This window comes from Jaculus jaculus, chromosome 6 (assembly GCF_020740685.1).
Source record: "Jaculus jaculus isolate mJacJac1 chromosome 6, mJacJac1.mat.Y.cur, whole genome shotgun sequence".
NCBI classification, from domain to species: Eukaryota; Metazoa; Chordata; class Mammalia; order Rodentia; family Dipodidae; genus Jaculus; species Jaculus jaculus.
Window position 1 is genome coordinate 33692417 of NC_059107.1, and position 19374 is coordinate 33711790.

Genomic DNA, 19374 nt, shown 5'->3' on the forward strand with positions numbered 1-19374 from the left:
TAAGAACGTTAAAGGGACTGGAGAGATGATGGCTCAGCTGTTAAAGGCATTTGCTTACAAAGCCTGAGAGCCTGGGATCACTTCCTTAGTACCCATGTAAAGCCAGATGCAAAATGGCACATGCATCTTGAGTATGTTTGCAATAGTGGGAGACCGTGGTGTGCACATACTTATCTCTCTCTCAAATCAATAAAAATTAAAATAAAAAGGAATGTTTTAAAAATACCATCATACAGTATATAACTTTCTTGACTGGCTAGCTTCACCCATCATTTTCTAGACACCAACCCAGGCTGTGCATATGTGAAGAATTCATTCCTTTTTACAGCTGACTATTACCCTATGGTATAGGTATGCCATCATTTGTTTAATCGTTCACCCGTTGAAGCGCAGGCACCAGATTATTTCTAGTTTGGGGTTATTATGAATACGTCTGATATAAACATCTGTGTAGATTATATTTTGGTGTGAATGTATCTTCATGCCTCTAAGATAGATAAGATAAGATAAACTCTTGGGTAATTGTTGCTGGTGTCGTAGATAGGAAGACAGTCGTGGGCTTGGAGGGCTTGGAGAAAGGACTTCACCTTTGTTTCCCTGATATCATTTGGGAGGCAGAGGTAGGAGGTTGGCTGTGAGTGCAAGGCCAGCCTGAGACTACACAGTGAATTCCAGGCCAGCCTGGGGTAGATTGAGACCCTACCTCGAAAAACCCAAATAAAAAAAAAAAAAACAAAAAAAACAAATAAAATACCATATAAAGGCTGGAGATGTGGCTTCGTGGTGGTTAAGAGCACTTGCTTGCAAGGCCTGATGGTCCAAGTGACGCATGCATCTGGTATTCGTTGCAGTGGCAGGAAGCCCATATATTTCCCCCCCTCCTCTCAAATAGATAAAATAAAATACCATATGAAAAGGAAGAGCCACCTTACAAAGTCCTCTGGCCCTGGGTGGAGACCAAGTTAGCCCCCTTAAGCTGTCGTCTGACCCAGCTGTACCACTCCTGGGCTTAAGCCCAAAGGACCCCAGGCCCTGCCACAGAGGTACCTGCACATCCATGTTCTCTGCTCTCTCGTCACAACAGCTAGGAGCTGGAACCAACCTGCATGTCCATCAACAGATGGCTGGGAAATGAAAGTGTGGAACATGCACATAAGGGAATTTTACTCAGCTGTTAAGAAAAAGGAAGTTCTGAACTTTGCAAGAAAAAAGTAGAAATAGAAAAAAGTACACTAAGCGAGGTAACCCAAACTCAGAAAGGCAAAAATCGCATGTTCCGTCTTGAATGCAGATGCTAACTTCTTTTTTAAAATATTTTACTTTATTTATTTATTTGAGAGTGACAGACAGAGAGAGAAAGAGGGAGAGAGAAAGAGAGAGAGAGAGAGAATGGTTGCGCTAGGGCCTCCAGCCACTGCAAATGAACTCCAGACACGTGCGCCCCCTTGTGCATCTGGCTAATGTGGGACCTGGGGAACCGAGCCTCGAACTGGGGTCCTTAGGCTTCACAGGCAAGCGCTTAACCACTAAGCCATCTCTCCAGCCTCAGATGCTAACTTCTAATGCTTGTCTTTGAGTAAGTCAGTGGATGTGAGAGTGAGTGTGGACAATGAATGGAGATAGAAGACCGGAAAGGGGAGCCGGAGAACAGAAGGGACAGTCGTGTGAAAGCAGAAAGGAGGCTATGGATGGGGGGAGGGGAAGAGCGAGGAGAGAGAAGAGAGGGAAAGGGAAACAAAAAGTCCAATTTGGGGCTGGAGAAATGGCTTAGCGGTTAAGCACTTGCCTGTGAAGCCTAAGGATCCCGGTTCGAGGCTTGGTTCCCCAGGTCCCACGTTAGCCAGATGCACAAGGGGGCGCACGCATCTGGAGTTCGTTTGCAGAGGCTGGAGGCCCTGGTGCGCCCATCCTCTCTCTCTCCCTCTATCTGTCTTTCTCTCTGTGTCTGTCGCTCTCAAATAGATAAATAAATAAATTTTTAAAAAAGTCCAATTTGTTTAACAAGCACATAATGAAACATAGTTCTTTCTTTAACTTTTGGTATTTCCAGGTAGGGTCTCACTCTAGCCCAGGCACATCTGGAATTCACTGAGTAGTCTCACGGCGCCCTTGAACTCACGGCGATCCTCCTGCCTCTGCTTCCTGAGGGCTGGGATTCAAGGCGCGCAGCAGCAGCACCACACCCGGCCACATAAGTCTTTGTATGCTAATGAAAACTAAAAAAGAGAGTTGATCCAATGGAGCCTGTCAATCACCCACGCGCTCAAGACAGCCCCTCACCTAAAGGCATGATAAGGAGGTGGGAGCAATCGTTACCCCTTTAATTAGATAATAGTGACTCTTTAATTAGATAATATACTGAGCCGCCCAGAAATCCCTCCCTGGTGCAGTTGCCCTCAGACTCTCACTGCTGAGTCTGCCCACGTTGAGTTCTAACTCCAGGTGTGATGTTTCCTTTTCTCTCCTCTTGGGGTGCTGGTGAAATCCTGAGCGTGCTTGCTCTGAGACTTTGGGGCATTCCCACCTTTTTCTCAGTACACCTCCTTTGCCTTGCTCACTCCTTGTGTGTGTAACTTTTCACGGTTGTGAGACAAAGAACTCGACCGAACAATCCCATTTCTGTAAGCTCTTCCCCACTATTGGGTATGGTCACCATTTTGTAATAGCCATTTTGACGGGCATATGGTGCTATTTCACTGTGGTTTTAATTTGCATTTCCCCCACAGCCAGTGTTGCTGAACAGTTTTTCAAATGCTTGCAGGTCCTGTGCACATCCACTTGTGTAAAAGATCCCTTCTTGGGGACTTCCGGTTAAGATGGTGCCGTAGGAACCATGCCAAAGCAGCCTAGGGGAAAAAAAAGCCAAAAAAAAAAAAAAAGCCAGCAAAATACACTCTTCTACTAAAAACTGAGGTGTATAAAAAATTACCAAATGCTGCAGAGAAGTAGGAGAGATCCAGAGCATCCAGAGCCCCACACAGGCAGGCAGAAGCAGCTCCAGCAGCGGGGCATCAGGTCTGTGGGGCCACAGCTGCAAAGCTCAGCCTGAGCTGCAGGAAAAGCCAGGTGAGGGGATTTTCCACTCATACCTGAGCTCTTTGCAAACTCAAGAAATGTGAAGGGAGAACTGCAGCAAACAATGGAGGAGCAGATCATGAGGTAGAGGAGCACGTGGACCAGCGGGAGAACTAGAGCCTCCATCCACAGCCTCCCCTCCCCCACTGCCAGTGTAAGCGCCAGCAAGCACCAGAGATCAGGGGAAGGGAGTTCACAGCACCCAGCACCAGCTACCAGAGCAGCGATCCAATGACCCAGCCAGCCTACTTGAACCCACAGTGCACCAAAGAGGGACCCAAGCAGGAGCGCAGCAAAACTGAGACCAAAATCATCCCAAAAGGTAATGGGGATTACACCAGGTCAGTACCTGCCAAGTAAGCCTGGTATATAGGCCTGAACTGGAAGTACTAATTGCATCTTACATATCAGGATAAATTATATGTTAAATCTGATGGATGGTCAGATTTGCCGTTCTTAAATAAGCTATATTTTGGACTTATTATTTGTTGCTTCTTGATTTATAGTGGCTTTGTTTCCTCTTCCGTTGTACATTAGGGAAGGGTCTCACTTGGTCACAAGCTGATTTGGAACCCTAGAAATCTTAGCTTCCTAGTTGACATGATTTATATGGGGCACCACACACCCTAAAGGGACAGTGACTTTGTTAGAGGATCTGGTTGTCATAAATACCTACTTTTGCATAAATACTCTGTGCTGTTTTTCATTGAATGTATACATTGTTTAGTTAAATTTTAGAATCTGCCTGTATTTTGTTCCACTCCATCTACTTGAATACTCTCTTAGCAGGCAAACCCAACACCTAGAGTCACATTTGTAGATACTCTGAGTCTTGAGAGCCACACCTAGCACCTTAAGCTCCTACCCTGAAGATATATAATATCAGATTGATTGATACATCTAATAATACTGCAGCTAACTAGAAAATCTAAGCATTAAATTAATTCAACATGAAAAAATATATACATTATAACACAAGAAACACCAAAAATCAAGATAATATAAATCCACCAAAAAGTATTAATGCATCAGAAATGACCTCCAGTGAGAATGAGTTAGAGGAAATGCCTGAGAAAGATTTCGAAACAGTGATTATAAATACGCTCAAAGAAGTCAAAGAGGATATCAAAGGATTGAAATAGGAAATCAAAGAAGACACAGGAAACCAATTTAAAAGATCTCCTCTTTGCTTCCATGTGGCTTCTCACTGGGCTATGCTGTCAGTGTTTCCTGCTCTGAGTTTTCAAGTTCTTTATAGGGCTCAGATACTGGTTCCTGGTCAGACATGTGGTCAGCAAGTTGATTCTCCTGCTGTGTAGCTTTGTTGCCCATGGTCCTTTTAGCAAGGTCTTTAGTAGAGTAAAAGTTTTTAATATTTTAATAAAAAAAACAATGTGTTCCATTTTAAGCATCTACACAGTCATGGAGAGTGTCAGGCCTGATGGTGAAACAGGTCACTTGGTGTGGACATGATATCAAATTAATAGTCAAGACTAACACTTACCCATAAAGCAACTCTTATCATGAATTCATTTGAAAAAAAAAATCAATTTGATTTCAGGATGGAAAGATGGCCCATCAGTTACACATACCTGCTGGTCTAGATTCGATTTCCCTGTACCCACATAAAGCCAGATGCACAAAGTAGCACATGCATCTGGAGTTTGTTTGCAGTGGCTGGAGGCCCTGGCACACCCATTTTCTCTCTCTCTCTCTCTCTCTCTCTCTCTCAAAGATACAAACAAGTAATTAAATAAATAAGTAAAAATAAAGGTGAACATTAGTTTAATTTAAAAAATAATGGAAAATAGTGGCTCAGGGTCCATTGCAGAAAAGATGACAGAAAGAATGTAAGAGCCAAAGGAAGGGTAGGACTCCTTACAACGTGCTCCTCCAGACACAAAATGGCCTGGATATCCATGACCTCACAGTGCCTGACACTACCTACACAAGACCATCATACTAGGAGGAAAAGATCATGGCATTAAAATAAAAGAGAGACTAATTAAGAGGGGGAGGGGATATGATGGAGAATGGAATTTCAAAGGGGAAGTGGGGGGAGGAGGGAATCACCATGAGATGTTGTTAACAATTATGGAAGTTGTCAATAAAAAAAGTAAAAAAAAATAATAATAATGGAAATAGCAACAAAAGTGTAGCCCCTGAAAACAAGGTATTTACTTATATGAGGGTGATATTGTAGCTTGGTTGTGCAGTTTTGTCTCTGATATTCAGATAACCCTCCAAAAACCCTATGGCAGTTAATACTTGACTGGAGGTTTTGTTACAGACCTTGTTTATCCATTGAGCTGCTCTAGTAGATGGACTGGAGATGAGGTCCAGGTTCCTGTCCTTATTTAAAAACAAACGTGCTTATTGGGCTGGAGGGATGGCTTGGTGGTTAAGAACTTGTTTGCAAAGCCTAATGACTGGTGTTCAATTCCCCAGGACCCACATAAAGCCAGATGCACAAGGTGGTGTGTGGGTCTGGAGTTCATTTGCAGTGGCTGGAGGCCCTGGCATGTCCCTTCTTTCTCTCTCTCTCTAATAATAAATAAAATATTAGCGGGGTGTGGTGGCACAAACCTTTAATCCCAGCACTCAGGAGGCTGAGATAGGAGGATCACTGTGAATTCGAGGCCACCCTGAGACTCCATAGTGAATTCCAAGTCAACCTAGGCTAGAGTGAGACCCTACCTTGAAAAAATCCAAAAAATAAAATAAAATATTAAAAAGTATGCTTATGACAAAACAGTGATCACAGCAGTAGGTTTTGAGGGTGAGAAGAATATAGTTTAAAATTTTTCTTAACTGTTTTCATCATCTAAATTGTAGGAAATAAAGCTAAAACAAAGTCCTGGCTGGAGGCAAGATACAGAATGTAGAATAGAAGGTATCACAGGTTAGGTTGTATTGATAATAGAACGGCAGAGCCTACACGGATTTAGACACAGCTTTTCAAACAGGGCATCGGCGATTTTTTCATGTTGTCATTGTTGCGTGTCTTGTAGCTCATTAGCACTGATTTTGTATGCCTGTGCAATATTTTTTTCTGTACTGTGAATAAATACAATGCTTTTGAATACATCTTAATTTGATAAGTTATTTCACCATGAAATGTCTACTTGTGAAGTTAAGTAGAAACGAGCAGAACAGTAAGGTGTTAATGTTAATACTAGCCCTCCTCAGCATTTGGGCTATTGTCAAAGATCAGTTGGAGGGGTCTGGGGAGATGATTTAGCATTTAAAGGCATTTTCTTGGGAATCCCACCAGCCTGGGTTCAATTCCCCAATACCCACCTAAAACCAGATGTATAAAGTGGCACATGCATCTGGAATTCGTTTGCAGTGGCAGAAAGATCTCTCTTTCTCAAATAAATAAATAAAAATGTTAAAAAAAAAAAAAACTCAGTTGGGGGACTATGGGCATAAAACTAGAATGAAACCAGGAGAGAGAAGAAACAGGAGAGAGGGGAGGAGGAGTTACCTGGCAGGCTAGGGGAGGGAGAGAATGTTGGAGGTGGGGGCAGAGAGATTGCGGAGGGAATTGCAAAAAAGTTAAGACAACATGAATTGGCTTCATAGACAGTTTCTTTCTGGCTAACATTCTATAAGATATAACCACCTATAAAATGGGAGGGGAGACAGTCTGGACAGAAGGTGGGAAAAACTTAACTTCAAAGTCATGGAGCCAGGCGAGGTGGCGCACGCCTTTAATCCCAGCACTCAAGAGGCAGAGGTAGGAGGATCGCCGTGAGTTCAAGGCCACCCTGAGACTACATAGTGAATTCCAGGTCAGCCTGGGCTACAGCGAGACTTTACCTTGAAAACCACCCCCTCAAAAAATCTTGGATGCTGGCCAGTAAATCCCTAGGCCCAGTATTGGGGCTGCCCCCTCAGTGAGCTTTCGGTCAGGGGTAACCGTAAGGTCTCCAGAACAATGCAGGCCATGGCCAAAACACTTGATTGCCAGCCAGCACTAAAAGGTAAGACCCTATTGCTGCGGTTGTGGGACATCACAATATCATGTTGGAACTGAAGGGGAAACTAGTTCCCACCTGGCTGGTCCTTGCAGTGCGTAAAGTCCTATGGGAGCTGCTGGAGGAAAACAGTTACCAACAGCATGAATAAGCAAGAGACCCTTCAGACTACCAAATCAGCTAGCCGGTCAAGAAGCACACGCTTATGCAATAGTGGAAGGCCTCTGTGGGTAACCAACTGTTCTCTGATTGGTCATGAGGGACGCTCAGCGGGAGAGAACTCAGATCTTGTACTGGAAACCGAGTCAGAATCCCACAGTCAGGAAGCTCACAGACTTCAGAGAGAAGCTCTCCGCGCATCTGGAGCTCAATGCAGGCGCAGGAGGACCTGACGCACCTGCTCGTCCTCTCTTTCTGGCTCTCTCCGTCTTTTTCAAATAAATAAAAAAAATTTAAAGAAAATCAGTTGAAGAGCTGGAGACATGGCTCAGTAGTGAAAAGCACTTCCTTGCAAAGCTTGTGGGCTGGGTTTGCTTGCCCAGCAACTGTGTAAAGCCAGACGCACAAAGTGGTGCGTGCATCTGGAGTTTGTTTGCACCTGCCAGAGACCCCATTGTGCACCCCCCGCCCCCGCTGGCTCTCTTTCATAAATAAATAAATATTTTTAAAACATCAGCTCTGTCTCATTGACCTATGTATCTCTCCCTGCCAGTCCCCCTTAGTGCCCATCACTCTGGCTACATTCTATTCCCATTTTGTTCTTGCCCCCTCCCCCCAATGCTTTAGCAGTTCTAGTTTCTTTGCTTTTGAGTATAAATTTCAGAAGAACAGTCTGTGTGGTAACCAGCTTTCACACAACAATGTAAGTGAAACATTTAACTCTTTCCATGGCAACGAACACACTTCTGTGTTGTAAGTTAAATAGTTTCGTAATATGCTCCTATGAACATAAAAGCATCCGTTATCTGACTGGTCTTCCATTGTTGACTACTTAAGGTTTCCCTACTGTGAGTTATTTTTGTTTGCTTTTTCCAGTTACAAACAATACTGTGATAACTGTCTGAAAACCATGTCTCTGAAACGTTTAATTATTTCCCAAGGAGACACTTCCTAATGTGAAATTGCTGACTTTTTTGTGATTTTTTTTTTTTTTTTTCTTTTTCCCTGCATGGAAGCTATGTTGGGTCCTTAGCTCCTCGGCTGACTAGCCTCACAGCCACTTGTCTGCTCTGAGAAGGCCATGGCAGATGAATGAGCCAACCTCTCCACCCCCTTGTCCTTAACAGCTTAAGTGAGGCTTTCCCTCAATTCAGGGCTGGGTCTCTTTCCTAACCCCAGATGCAGAGCAGATGGGAAATGGGTTCCATGCCTCCTCTTTCTGGAAGATTCCTCACTCCTCCATTTGCCTAGTGATTCTCTGTGGGTGCCTCTTCCTTTCTGGAAAGAGGTACCACAAGGACTCCTCGGGCTTCAGGGCCCAAGGCAGAGTTCTCACTTGCACTGCCACCAGCAAGGCCCCCTCATGGCCCTGGAGAACATGTGACTATTTTAAGAAAGTTCTTTCTGGACTTCAAAGGGTAACAGGATAGCTTTCTGGGATGCTTGTTAAAATTCTTGAATATGTTTAAAGGATTTACATTTTCAAAGAGAAAATGTTTTCTGTTTGATGTCGAGAAAAGATTTTTTTTCCCCCTTTCCCCTAAATTTAAATAATTTGCCCGACTTTCTAGTGGAAAAGACCACAGCGCTCTTATGTTCTGGTTGTGGCATTTGTTAAGAATCCTCGGTGGTTGGCTGCAGGGAGGATGTGTGTAAACGATTTTGAAACTTGTTTTCAAACAAACGGCCATCTGTAAGTTGTCAGCTGAAAAGAACATGGCACCGTCCTCGCATAGGGAAAATTGCACTATTTTGGAAGGAACAGTCACAGAGAAAAAAAAAAAAAGAAAGAAAATTGGAATTATTAGTTTCAAGGGATCATTAATGGTGACCCAGTGAGAACCTTCACTGTAGAAATGGAATCAGTCTTCCCCCTTGTGGGTCACTGGAGAAGTAGCTTTTTTTCTCTACTCAAGGTATATGAGTTCTGAGGGAAACATGGAGTATTTTGTTTGTTTGTTGTTTTTTGGTTTTTCGAGGCAGGGTCTCGCTGTAGCCCAGGCTGACTTGGAACTCACTATGTAGTCTCAGACCCTCGAACTCACGGCGATCCTCCTACCTCTGCCTCCCAAGTGCTGGGATTAAAGGTGTGCGCCACCACACCCAACAATGTTTTTAATCTTACTTGTACATCTTAAATAAAACGTGTGAGTTGACGGAAGCTGGGGAGAAAAGGAAGGCCTGTGTGCCCTCAAGGCTTAATGCCCAGGCCTGAGAAAGATAGAGACAGGCCCCTCTCAGAGAGCCACAGACGAGCTCAGGGCACTGGGGAAGTGAATGCTCTTGTTCCAGCACTCTCCATCATGGCCCATCTCTGTGCGACAGTTTGACAAGAGTGGGCAAGAGTCAGGACACTGGCTAAGGGTCACATTATGTCCTGTCCCCTACCTGTCTGTGTTGAAGTCTTAACCCTAGATCCCCAGGGTGGGACTGCTTGGTTTGGAGATAGAGTTTAAACAAGTCATCAAAGCTGGGCATGGTAGAGCACACCTTTAATCCCAGCACTTGGGAACCAGAGGCTTAAGGATCATCATGAATCCAAGGCCACCCTGAGACTACATAGTGAATTCCAGGACAGCCTGGGCCAGAGTGAGACCCTACCTCGGAAAAAAAAAAAAAAAAAGAAGCTAACACATCAAGTTAAAACAAAGCTGAACTCTCATCTGATATGACTGGTGTCTTTAAGAGAAGGAGTTTGGGGCTGGAGACATGGCTGAGTGGTTAAGGCAATTGCTTGCGAAGTCTAAGGACTCATGTTCAACTCTCCATATCCCAAGTAAGCCAGACACACAATGATGCAAGGGCGCACATGTCTGCATTTCGATTGCAGTGACTGGAAGCCCTGGTGCACCAATTCTCTCTCTCTCTCTCCCACATTAAAAAAAAAAAAAAAAAAGGCAGTCTGTTGGGCTTGCCTCAAAAAAAAAAGAGAAGGAATTTGTTCACAGTCACCCAGAGAAACTATGTGTAGACACATGAAAGTCAGCTGTCTGCAAGCAAAGGCGAGAGGCCTTAGAACAGTCCTTGCTAACATGGTGACCTCTAACCTCTCGAATACTGGGGAGATAAACGTCTATTAAGATGCCAGTGCATGGCCTTTTGTCACGGCCGGCTGACCATACAAGTCCACAGCCATGGCTTGCAGAGGCTCTTGGAGGAAAGCTGTTGGCTGATGCTTCTCTGGGCTGGGCAGGGTCTGCAGGGGAGGGCTCTCTGAGAAGGAATAGCCATCCCCCCCCCTCCCCCCGTGAGGCAGAGGCCATGCATGGATGACACTGCCATAGATGAGCGCTGGTGGCAAGTGCTGGAAAAGGAGGTGAGAATGGGGGAGGAGGGGGGCTGGGGCAGTAGCCCCATGGCCTTTGAATGATGGATGTGAATTGATCGTCTGGATTGCATCAGTCCTGCGCAGAAAGGGTTTAAGTTGCCGGCAGTGACAAGCGGGCGTCATTTTAAAGTGAGAGCTTGTCCCAGCGGACCTCTCTACCAAACCAGACTGGACGAGGGGCTGCGGAGCTGCGCGTGTTCTCGTCCGGCAGAAGGGGAAACGTCCACCCAGCCTCGGTCCTTCCAGGAGGACATGGGAGACATGAGGAGTGTGGGGATGGGTTAAGATGGAAGCCAAGCCAACTCTGCCAAAGTCTTCCCTGGGAAACACAGCAGAGACGATCTTGGCAGGGAGGGAGATGCCAGACGTGTGGCAAGAGGAGGGGCTCTGCCTGTGTGGCGGTTACCTTCTCGATGCCGTCACAAAGCACCTGACCTGCCAGGCGTGGTGGCGCGTGCCTTTGATTCCAGCACTCGGGAGGCAAAGCTTGGAGGATCGCCATGAGTTTGAGGCCAGTCTGGGACTGGAGTTACTTCCAGGTCAGTCTGGGCTAGAGTGAGACCTTATCTTGAAAAAAAAAAAAAAAGCCAGGCATGATGGTGCATGTCTTTAATCCCAGCACTCAGGAGGCAGACATAGGAGGGCCGCCATGACTTCAAGGCCACCCTGAGACTCCACAGTGAATTCCAGGTCAGCCTGGGCTAGAGTGAAACCTCAAAAAAACCAAAAACCAGGGCTGGAGAGATGGCTTAGCGGTTAAGCGCTTGCCTGTGAAGCCTAAGGACCCCAGTTCGAGGCTCGGTTCCCAAGGACCCACGTTAGCCAGATGCACAAGGGGGCGCACGCATCTGGAGTTCATTTGCAGTGGCTGGAAGCCCTGACGCATCCATTCTCTTTCTCTCTGCATGTTTCTCTCTCTGTCTGTCGCTCTCAAATAAATAAGAATAAAGAAACAAACAAACAAAAAACCCCAAAACCAAAAAGCATACAAACAAACAAACAACAACAACAACAACAAAAAGATGCCAGTTCAGGGCTGGAGAGATGGCTTAGCAGTTAAGTGCTTGCCTGTGAAGCCTAAGGACCCCGGTTCAAGGCTCGGTTCCCCAGGTCCCATGTTAGCCAGATGCACAAGGGGGCGCACCCGTCTGGAGTTCGTTTCCGGAGGCTGGAAGCCCTGGCACGCCCATTCTCTCTCTCTCCCTCTATCTGTCTTTCTCTCTGTGTCTGTCGCTCTCAAATAAATAAACAATTTAAAGAAAAAAAAAAGATGCCAGTTCAAGACGCCATTTCAAGTACTTCCTTGACATGGGCTTCATGCTAGACTCATGGACTGACCATTTTATAACCCTAGATGAGCCATTTCTCGTCCCTGGGCCTGATTAAACCTGACCAGTCTATAGGAATAAAGGTTGTATCAGCTACTTTCATGTTGCTGGGACAAGACGCCCAATTAGAAGTGACTGAGGGAAGGAAGGGCTTATTTTGGCTGACAGGTCCAGAGGTAGAGTCCGCCTCGGTGGGGGAAGCCTGGCAGGAACAGGAAGCTGCAGTCACAGTGTCACATCTGCAGGGAGGAGGTGGAGCCATAAGTGGTTGGTCTCTCTCCTTTTTCCTCTCTTTTAAAAATATTTTATTCATTTCATTATTATTTATTCATTTATTTGACAGAGGAAGAGGGAGGGAGGAAGGGAGAGAGAAAGAGATAGATAGAGAGAGACAGAATGGGCATGCCAGTGTTTCCAGCCACTGCCAATGAACTCCAGACACGTGTGCCCCCTTGTGCATCTGGCTAACGTGGGTCCTGGGGAATCAAACCTGAGTCCTTTGGCTTTGCAGGCAAATGCCTTAACTGTTAAGCCATCCCTATAGCCCCAAAATATTTTATTCATTTTAAAGACAGAAAGAGAAATAGAGAGAGAATGGGCCCACTAGGGCCATCAGCCACTGCAAACGAACTCCAGATACATGGGCCACCTTGTGTATCTGGCTTACAGGGGTACTGAGGAATCAAACATAGGTCCTTAGGCTTTACAGGTGAGCACCTTAACTGCTAAGCCATCTCTCCACCCCCCGCTTTTTGGTCTGTCTCTTTTTTATATAGCTCAGAACCCTAGCCTGTGGAATGGTGGGTCTTCCCATTTTAATTAATCTGATCAAGATAATCCCTCACAGGCATGCCCAGAGGCTAACCTAATCTATGTAACCCCTCACAGGTAATTCTAGATCAGGTTGACAATCAATACAAACCTTGATAAAAATCCAGCCAGGATTTGGTGTCTGTATCCTATAAACTGGCACAAAGAAAGAACATGGATAAATTGGGTTTCGTAAAAGCTTTTATGTTTCTGTTTCCCAAACTTGGTTAATAAAATAAAAAGAGCACAACCAAGGAGAAAACAATTGCAATGAAAACTTAAATTTATTTAAAATAACTTGTGCATAGTATTGTGTGTGTGTATGTGTGTGCACGGGTGCATGCGTGTGTTCATGTGTAATTGACCTTCCAAAAAATTCTACTGTCTCTGACTCCGTATCACCATCCACATGCTGGGATGACAGAAGCCCACCAAGGCTTTGGGCTTTTCCACTGGGATCCGGGGATTGGACTCGGGTACTCCTGCGAACACTTTATCCCCTGAGCCGTCGCTTCAGCCCTGCAGCGTGAACTTTTGCCTTGTTACTCACATGCACAAAGAGCTCTTGTCATATAACAATAAAATGACACGGGCAAAATGAGGACAACTGATAAATTATTGATAGTCACTAGAGCCCACTGTCTCTAAAAATCTCTAAACAAGTCACCATGTGAAAACTAAAACCTCAGTGAACACAGATTGGGACAGAGAGAGAGAGAGAGAGAGAGAGAGAGAGAGAGAGAGAGGGAAGCGTGGATATGACAAGTGATCCGTGCTGGAGAGCATTTTGCCCCAAGTTCATCTTTTCTCCCCTCACCCCTTCCCCTTCTCTCCACTCTGTCTCTCTTCCCGTTCTTCCCTCCTTTGCTCAGAGAGAGGGCTCCAGTTACACTCAGCAAGACTGTGCGGGTGGAAAGACACTGGAGAGGAGACTCCATCTTTCTGATCAAACTAATGAGGACAAGGGGACTCTGATACTCAGAGACTTCAGGGGAGATCCAGAAAGTCAGAAAAGTAGTTCTAATTTCTCTCTCTCTCTCTCTCTCTCTCTCTCTCTCTCTTTGTGTATATGTGTTAAGGGGGACTGCAATAAAACTCAGCCTTAACACCCCCCCCCCAAGCTGTAGATGAGGACAATTCAGACCCAAACCAGCTGAGCAAAACTCAGATTCCAACAGAAACCTAAGCCTTGTGTACAACTTTTTTCACATAATTGTTAAATAGTGCGTGCCCAGGAAAGGCTGAAATCAACAGAGAGACTAAGACTGGAGCCCTGCATGTGCAAAAAGCAAGGCACACCGCGCAATTGGAACCTAACCGAATACAAAGGCATCAGCTTTCTTCAGACGGGTGTGGGGGGGAATTATGTAGAGAACCCAAAGTCTATGCAAAAAGACAGTCTCAATCTCTAAAATAACCCAAATCTCCCCAGGAGACAAAGAGCCAGAGACATGAAGGTACTTCTCAAGGGAAACAACATCCGAGGCAAATCCCAAGGCGACTCACCTTTTGGAATTATCAGACTTCAAAGCAAGATCCATCAGAGCAAGAGCAATACGCTTAAGAGGAATAAGAAGTTATTAACATGAAATACAATATTAGAAAGACAAGATAGAATCATTGGGGTTGAAACATATCAAAAATTTCACTAGGTAATTTCAGTAACAGGACCATGATAACAAAAGATTCTGTAAACTTGAAGGTAGGTCAGTAGAAACTATATATAGAGAAAATATTTTTACAAATGAGCCTTGGGCATACGAGGCACCCCAAAACAACACAGGCAATTATCAATGCTCTTGGTTTCCCCATCAGAACCAGACTGTAAGACCTCATTGCTAAGGGCACTACATGCATTGGTTGCTAGACACTGAGAAATCAAGCTGCTACTGAGTTGGACGCCTCCTGCCTACTGGCTAGCTGTCATAGTGCTGGAAAGCGCTATGCAGGCTGCTGGGGGAAAAAGTTATCATCAGTCTTAAACAGCAGTTAAAACTGTGAACTATGTAGCTGGCCAGCCAGGTAAGATGTGCTCACTAGTACAATAGTAGTATGCCTATTATGGGGGTAACCAGTTGCTCTCTGCTTGGATTTGAGGCCTGTTCCATGGGACAGAGTTCATGTCTGGTGCTAAAAACCTAGTCAAAAGCCTACGGTGGGCTGGAGAGATGGTTTAACAGTTAAGGCGCTTGCCCGCGAAACCTAAGAACCCAGGTTTGATTCTCCAGAACCCATGCAAACCAGATGCACATGCGTCTGGAGTTCATTTGCAGTGATTAGAGGCCCTGGCATGCCCATTCTCTCTCTCTCTCTCTCTCTCTCTCTCTCTCTCTCTCTTTCTCATGAATAACTTAATAAAAATAAATTTTAAAAGCCTATGGTTTGCAAGGTCATAGGTGCTAGAGAAGCTACAACTGTTGTTTGGCTAAGTGGTTAGATTACATTATGCCCACTAATTCCCTCTAAATCTTTATGCTTATGCCCTATGCTGTTCTCACTTTTGTTGTTGTTGTTGTTGTTGTTGTTGTTTTGTTTTGGAGGTAGGGCTCCACTCTAGCTCAGGCTGACCTAGAATCTACTATGTAGTCTCAGGGTGACCTCAAACTCACGGCGATCCTCCTACCTCTGCCTCCTGAGTGCTGGGATTAAATGTATGCACCACTATGCCCAGCTTGTCATGACTTTAAAATATCGTTTAAACTTTATTTTATTTATTGGAGAGAGGCAGGGGAGAGAGAGAGAGGGAGGGAGAGAGGGAGGGAGGGAGAGAGAGAAAGGATGTGCCAGGGCCTTCAGTCATTGCAAACAACCTCCAGATGCATGCGCCACCATGTGCATCATGGCTTACACGGGTCCTGGGAAATCAAACCTGGGTTTTTTGGCTTTGCAGGCAAGCACCTTAGCCACTAAGCCACCCTTCCTGCCCTGTTCTCACTTAAATTTTTTTTTAAATTTTTCTTTTAGAGAGAGAGACACACACAGAGAGAGACAGAGGGGAAGAGAGAGGGAGAGAGAGAGAGACTTGGTGCACCAGGGCCTCAGGCACTGAAACTGAACTCCAGATGCTTGTGCCACCTAGTAGACATGTGCGACCTTGTGCTTGCCTCACCTTTGTGTATCTGAATTGCGTGGGATCTGGAGAGTTGAACATGGGTCCTTAGGCTTCGCAGGCAAGCACCTTAGCCACTAAGCCATCTCTCCAGCCCCTCTGTTCTCACTTTTGACTGGAGAAGCTTCTTTTTGCAGATGGCAGTGACTCCTAGCGAAACTCAAACTCATCAGAGTGCTAGAAGTGACAGTTAAATGCCCAGTGTCACACGAGGCATCTCTGTCACATCCACCATGGCTCAGGGAACACTGGGAAGGAGGTGGTTGAAAGAATGTGAGAGCCAGAGGATGGGAAGGAGCATTGCGCAATGCTGTCTTCTGGCCTTTGCACTCATGATCTCATAGAGGCTGTTGTTACCTGTACAATATTGGACCCATCAAGATGTCATAGATGAAGAAGGAAGGCAAAAATAAAGATATCATAGTGGGTTGGCCTGGTTGGAGGGAGGAAGAGGTTCAGTGGAAGGAGTGTGGGGAGCAGGGACAAGAGAGTGCCAGGAAGGGCCTATGACCAAAATACATTTTGTACATATTTAAAAATTGTCAATAAGAGTGCTGGAGATATGGTACACAGCAGTGAAAAGTGCTTGCTTACAAAACCCAATGGCCTGGATTTGAGTCCCCAACATCCACATAAATCCAGATGCACAAAGAGGTACATGCATCTTGACTTTGCTTGCAGCAGCAAGAAGCCCTGTTGTGCCCATTCTCACATTCTCTTTCTCCCCACATTCTCCCCCTGCAAATAAATAAATAAATAAATAAATAAATAAATACTTTTTAATATTGTCAATAAAATGAAAAAAAAATCCAGGTCAGCCTGTGCTACAGTGAGACTTTACTTTGAAAAACCAAAGGAAAATAAAAAAAGAAAAAAGAATCTCAGGGATGGTGGGAAACATTCTGAGAAATAATGTGCATGTTATTGCAGGCCTAAAAGGAAAGAAAAACAGTGCTTGAAGAGCTAGGCGTGGTGGCACATGTCTTTAATCCCAGCACTTGGGAGGCAGAGGCAGGAGGGTCACCATGAGTTCAAGGCCACCCTGAGACTACATAGTGAATTTCAGATCAACCCTGTCTAGAGAAAAACCCTACCTCCAAAAAAAAAAAAAAAAAAAGCTTGAAGAAATGATGGTCTAAAAGTTCTCAGATTTGGTGAAAGACATAACTTGCTAGAGTCAAGAGGTTCTACAATCCCCCAAAGAGTCTAGGTTCTACAAGTCTCCCAAAGGATAAGGTCAACAGAAACCACACCTGGAGACCCATCATGAACCAAAGTCAAATGTAAAGAAACATCTGAGGAAAGAATGGCACAAAAACTATGGTGAAGTAAGGATGTGTTTGATCTAGAAAGTACAATATTATCCAGCCAATGAGGACCAGCCTATTGGCTCATGCAACAGCATCGACTCCTGTCAAAAGCGTCACGAATAAGCTAAGTCTAAGAAACAATTCTGTTATCAGTGTTGAGAGTGATGGAGTCTCGCTCAGCTCTGGTTGGGCTTAGCTTAGGGGTTAGAGTCCTGGACTCTCCACGGTCATTCCCTAAAGCCAGCAGAGCTCTCTTGCTCTTGTCTTACGACTTACGAAGAATTGGCAAGTGTAGACACACAGATGGGTAAATTGAGAAAGATTTAAGAAAAGAAAGCAGAAAAGGGGTGTGCCAAGCAGGTATTCTGCATGGCAAGTTAGGTCAGGTCTTCTTATAACTTCAAAGATGTAAATGTGGAATCCAGTTGGGATGAACACCATTGGTTAAGTCTAAATGTGATAAGGGGCTTTGATTGGTTGGTGGGTCAGGGAGGAAAGCGAAGGCTTGGAAAGAGCCTGCAGGAGGGAGAAAAGCCATGGAAGATTAAGGAAGAAGAATGAGGAAGCGGTGCTGATTGTCATCTTTAGCCAGAGTGGGGTTCCCTTCCCGGCTCCCCAGGACAGACCAACCTCTGTGTTCTTCTGGGCCTGTGTCCCTAACTACCTGTAAAAGCAGTTATCCTTGCTCCTCATCTCTACCAATTGCATTTATATGAACTTCTAGAGAATGAAAGCACAGTACTGTGATGGCTGATTGATGGCTCTCATGGGATGGGGAGGGAGGGTTGTAAAAGCCACGAGGAAGCCTTGAGGTTGATAAAAATGTTTGCTCTCTGGATTGTGGTAATAGTTCCTGGGTTTGGATACAGGTGATGTGGTAATGCTTGGTCCCCAGCTGGTGGCAGTTTGGGAGGTGGAGCCTTGCTGGAGTAGGTGTGTTGTTGGGAGTGGCCTTAGGGGTGTTATAGCCAGCTCCCCCCTGCCAGAGTCCAGCTCACTCTGCTGTTGCTGTCTTCTCCTGCTGTGGCCGAAGTGATGCCCAGCCTCCGCTCATGCCATGCTTTCCTTGCCATCACGAAGCTTCCCCTCAAGACTGTAAGCTGGGCAGGAGAGATGGCTTAGTGGTTAAGGTGCTTGCCTGTGAAGCCTAAGGACCCAGGCTTGATCCCCAGTACCCATGTAAGCCACATGCACAAGGTGATGCATGTGTCTGGAGTTCACTTTCAGTGGCTTGAGGACTTGGTATGTCCATTTTCTCTCTCTCTTTGTGTCTCTATCTGTCTCTCTGTATATACATATATATATTAAAAGACTGTAAAGGCGGATGTGGTGGTGCATGCCTTTAACCCCAGTGCTTGGGTGACAGACGTAGGAGGATTACCATGAGTTCGAGGCCACCCTGAGACTACGTAGTGAATTCCAGGTCAGCCTGGAGTAGAGTGAAACCCTATCTTAACCATCCCCTCCCCACAAAAATAGACTGTAAGCCAAAACAAACCCTTTCCTCCCATCAGCTGATTTGGTCAGGTGTTTTGTCCCAGCAATTTAAGGGTAACTACAATGGGTAAAAACTAATCAAATTTACTCATTCAACCTACACAGTTTATTGTACTTTAGTTTTAATAATCAAGTTATTAAAATGGACAATGTGACCACTCAGCAAGTGAAAATATATAATTTGGCAACATGTACATGAAAAGCATTTAGTCATCAGGAAAATAGAATTAAAACCATAAAAGTACAGCACCACACACACACACACACACACACACACACACACACACACACACAAAATAGGATGGCAAAATTAAAAAGTGATGGTGAGAATGAATGTAAAGAAACCAAAATATGCATTTCTGTGGGGACTATAAAAATAGTATATCCATTTGGAAATAATTAAGTGAAATTTCATATTTAGTTAAACATACACTCAGGATATGATGAAGTTATTCAAATCCTAGCCAGAGAAATGAAAACTGTGCCCACACAAAGTCACACACAGAGCTCCTCAGAGCGGTGGTATTTGTCATGGAAACAGGGCAGTTGTGCATGCCCAGGAATGTGGCTGGAGGAACTGTGTTGCATCTCACAATGCTGCGGGGCTGGGGAGGGAGATGGCTCAGCAGTTAAAGGCACTTGCCTGTAAAATCTGATGGCCCAGGTTCAATTTCCCAGTCACCCATGTAAAGCCAAACAGGTCCATTTGTAGAAGCATGGGACCCTAAACACACATACACACACACACACACACACACACACACACGCACACACACAC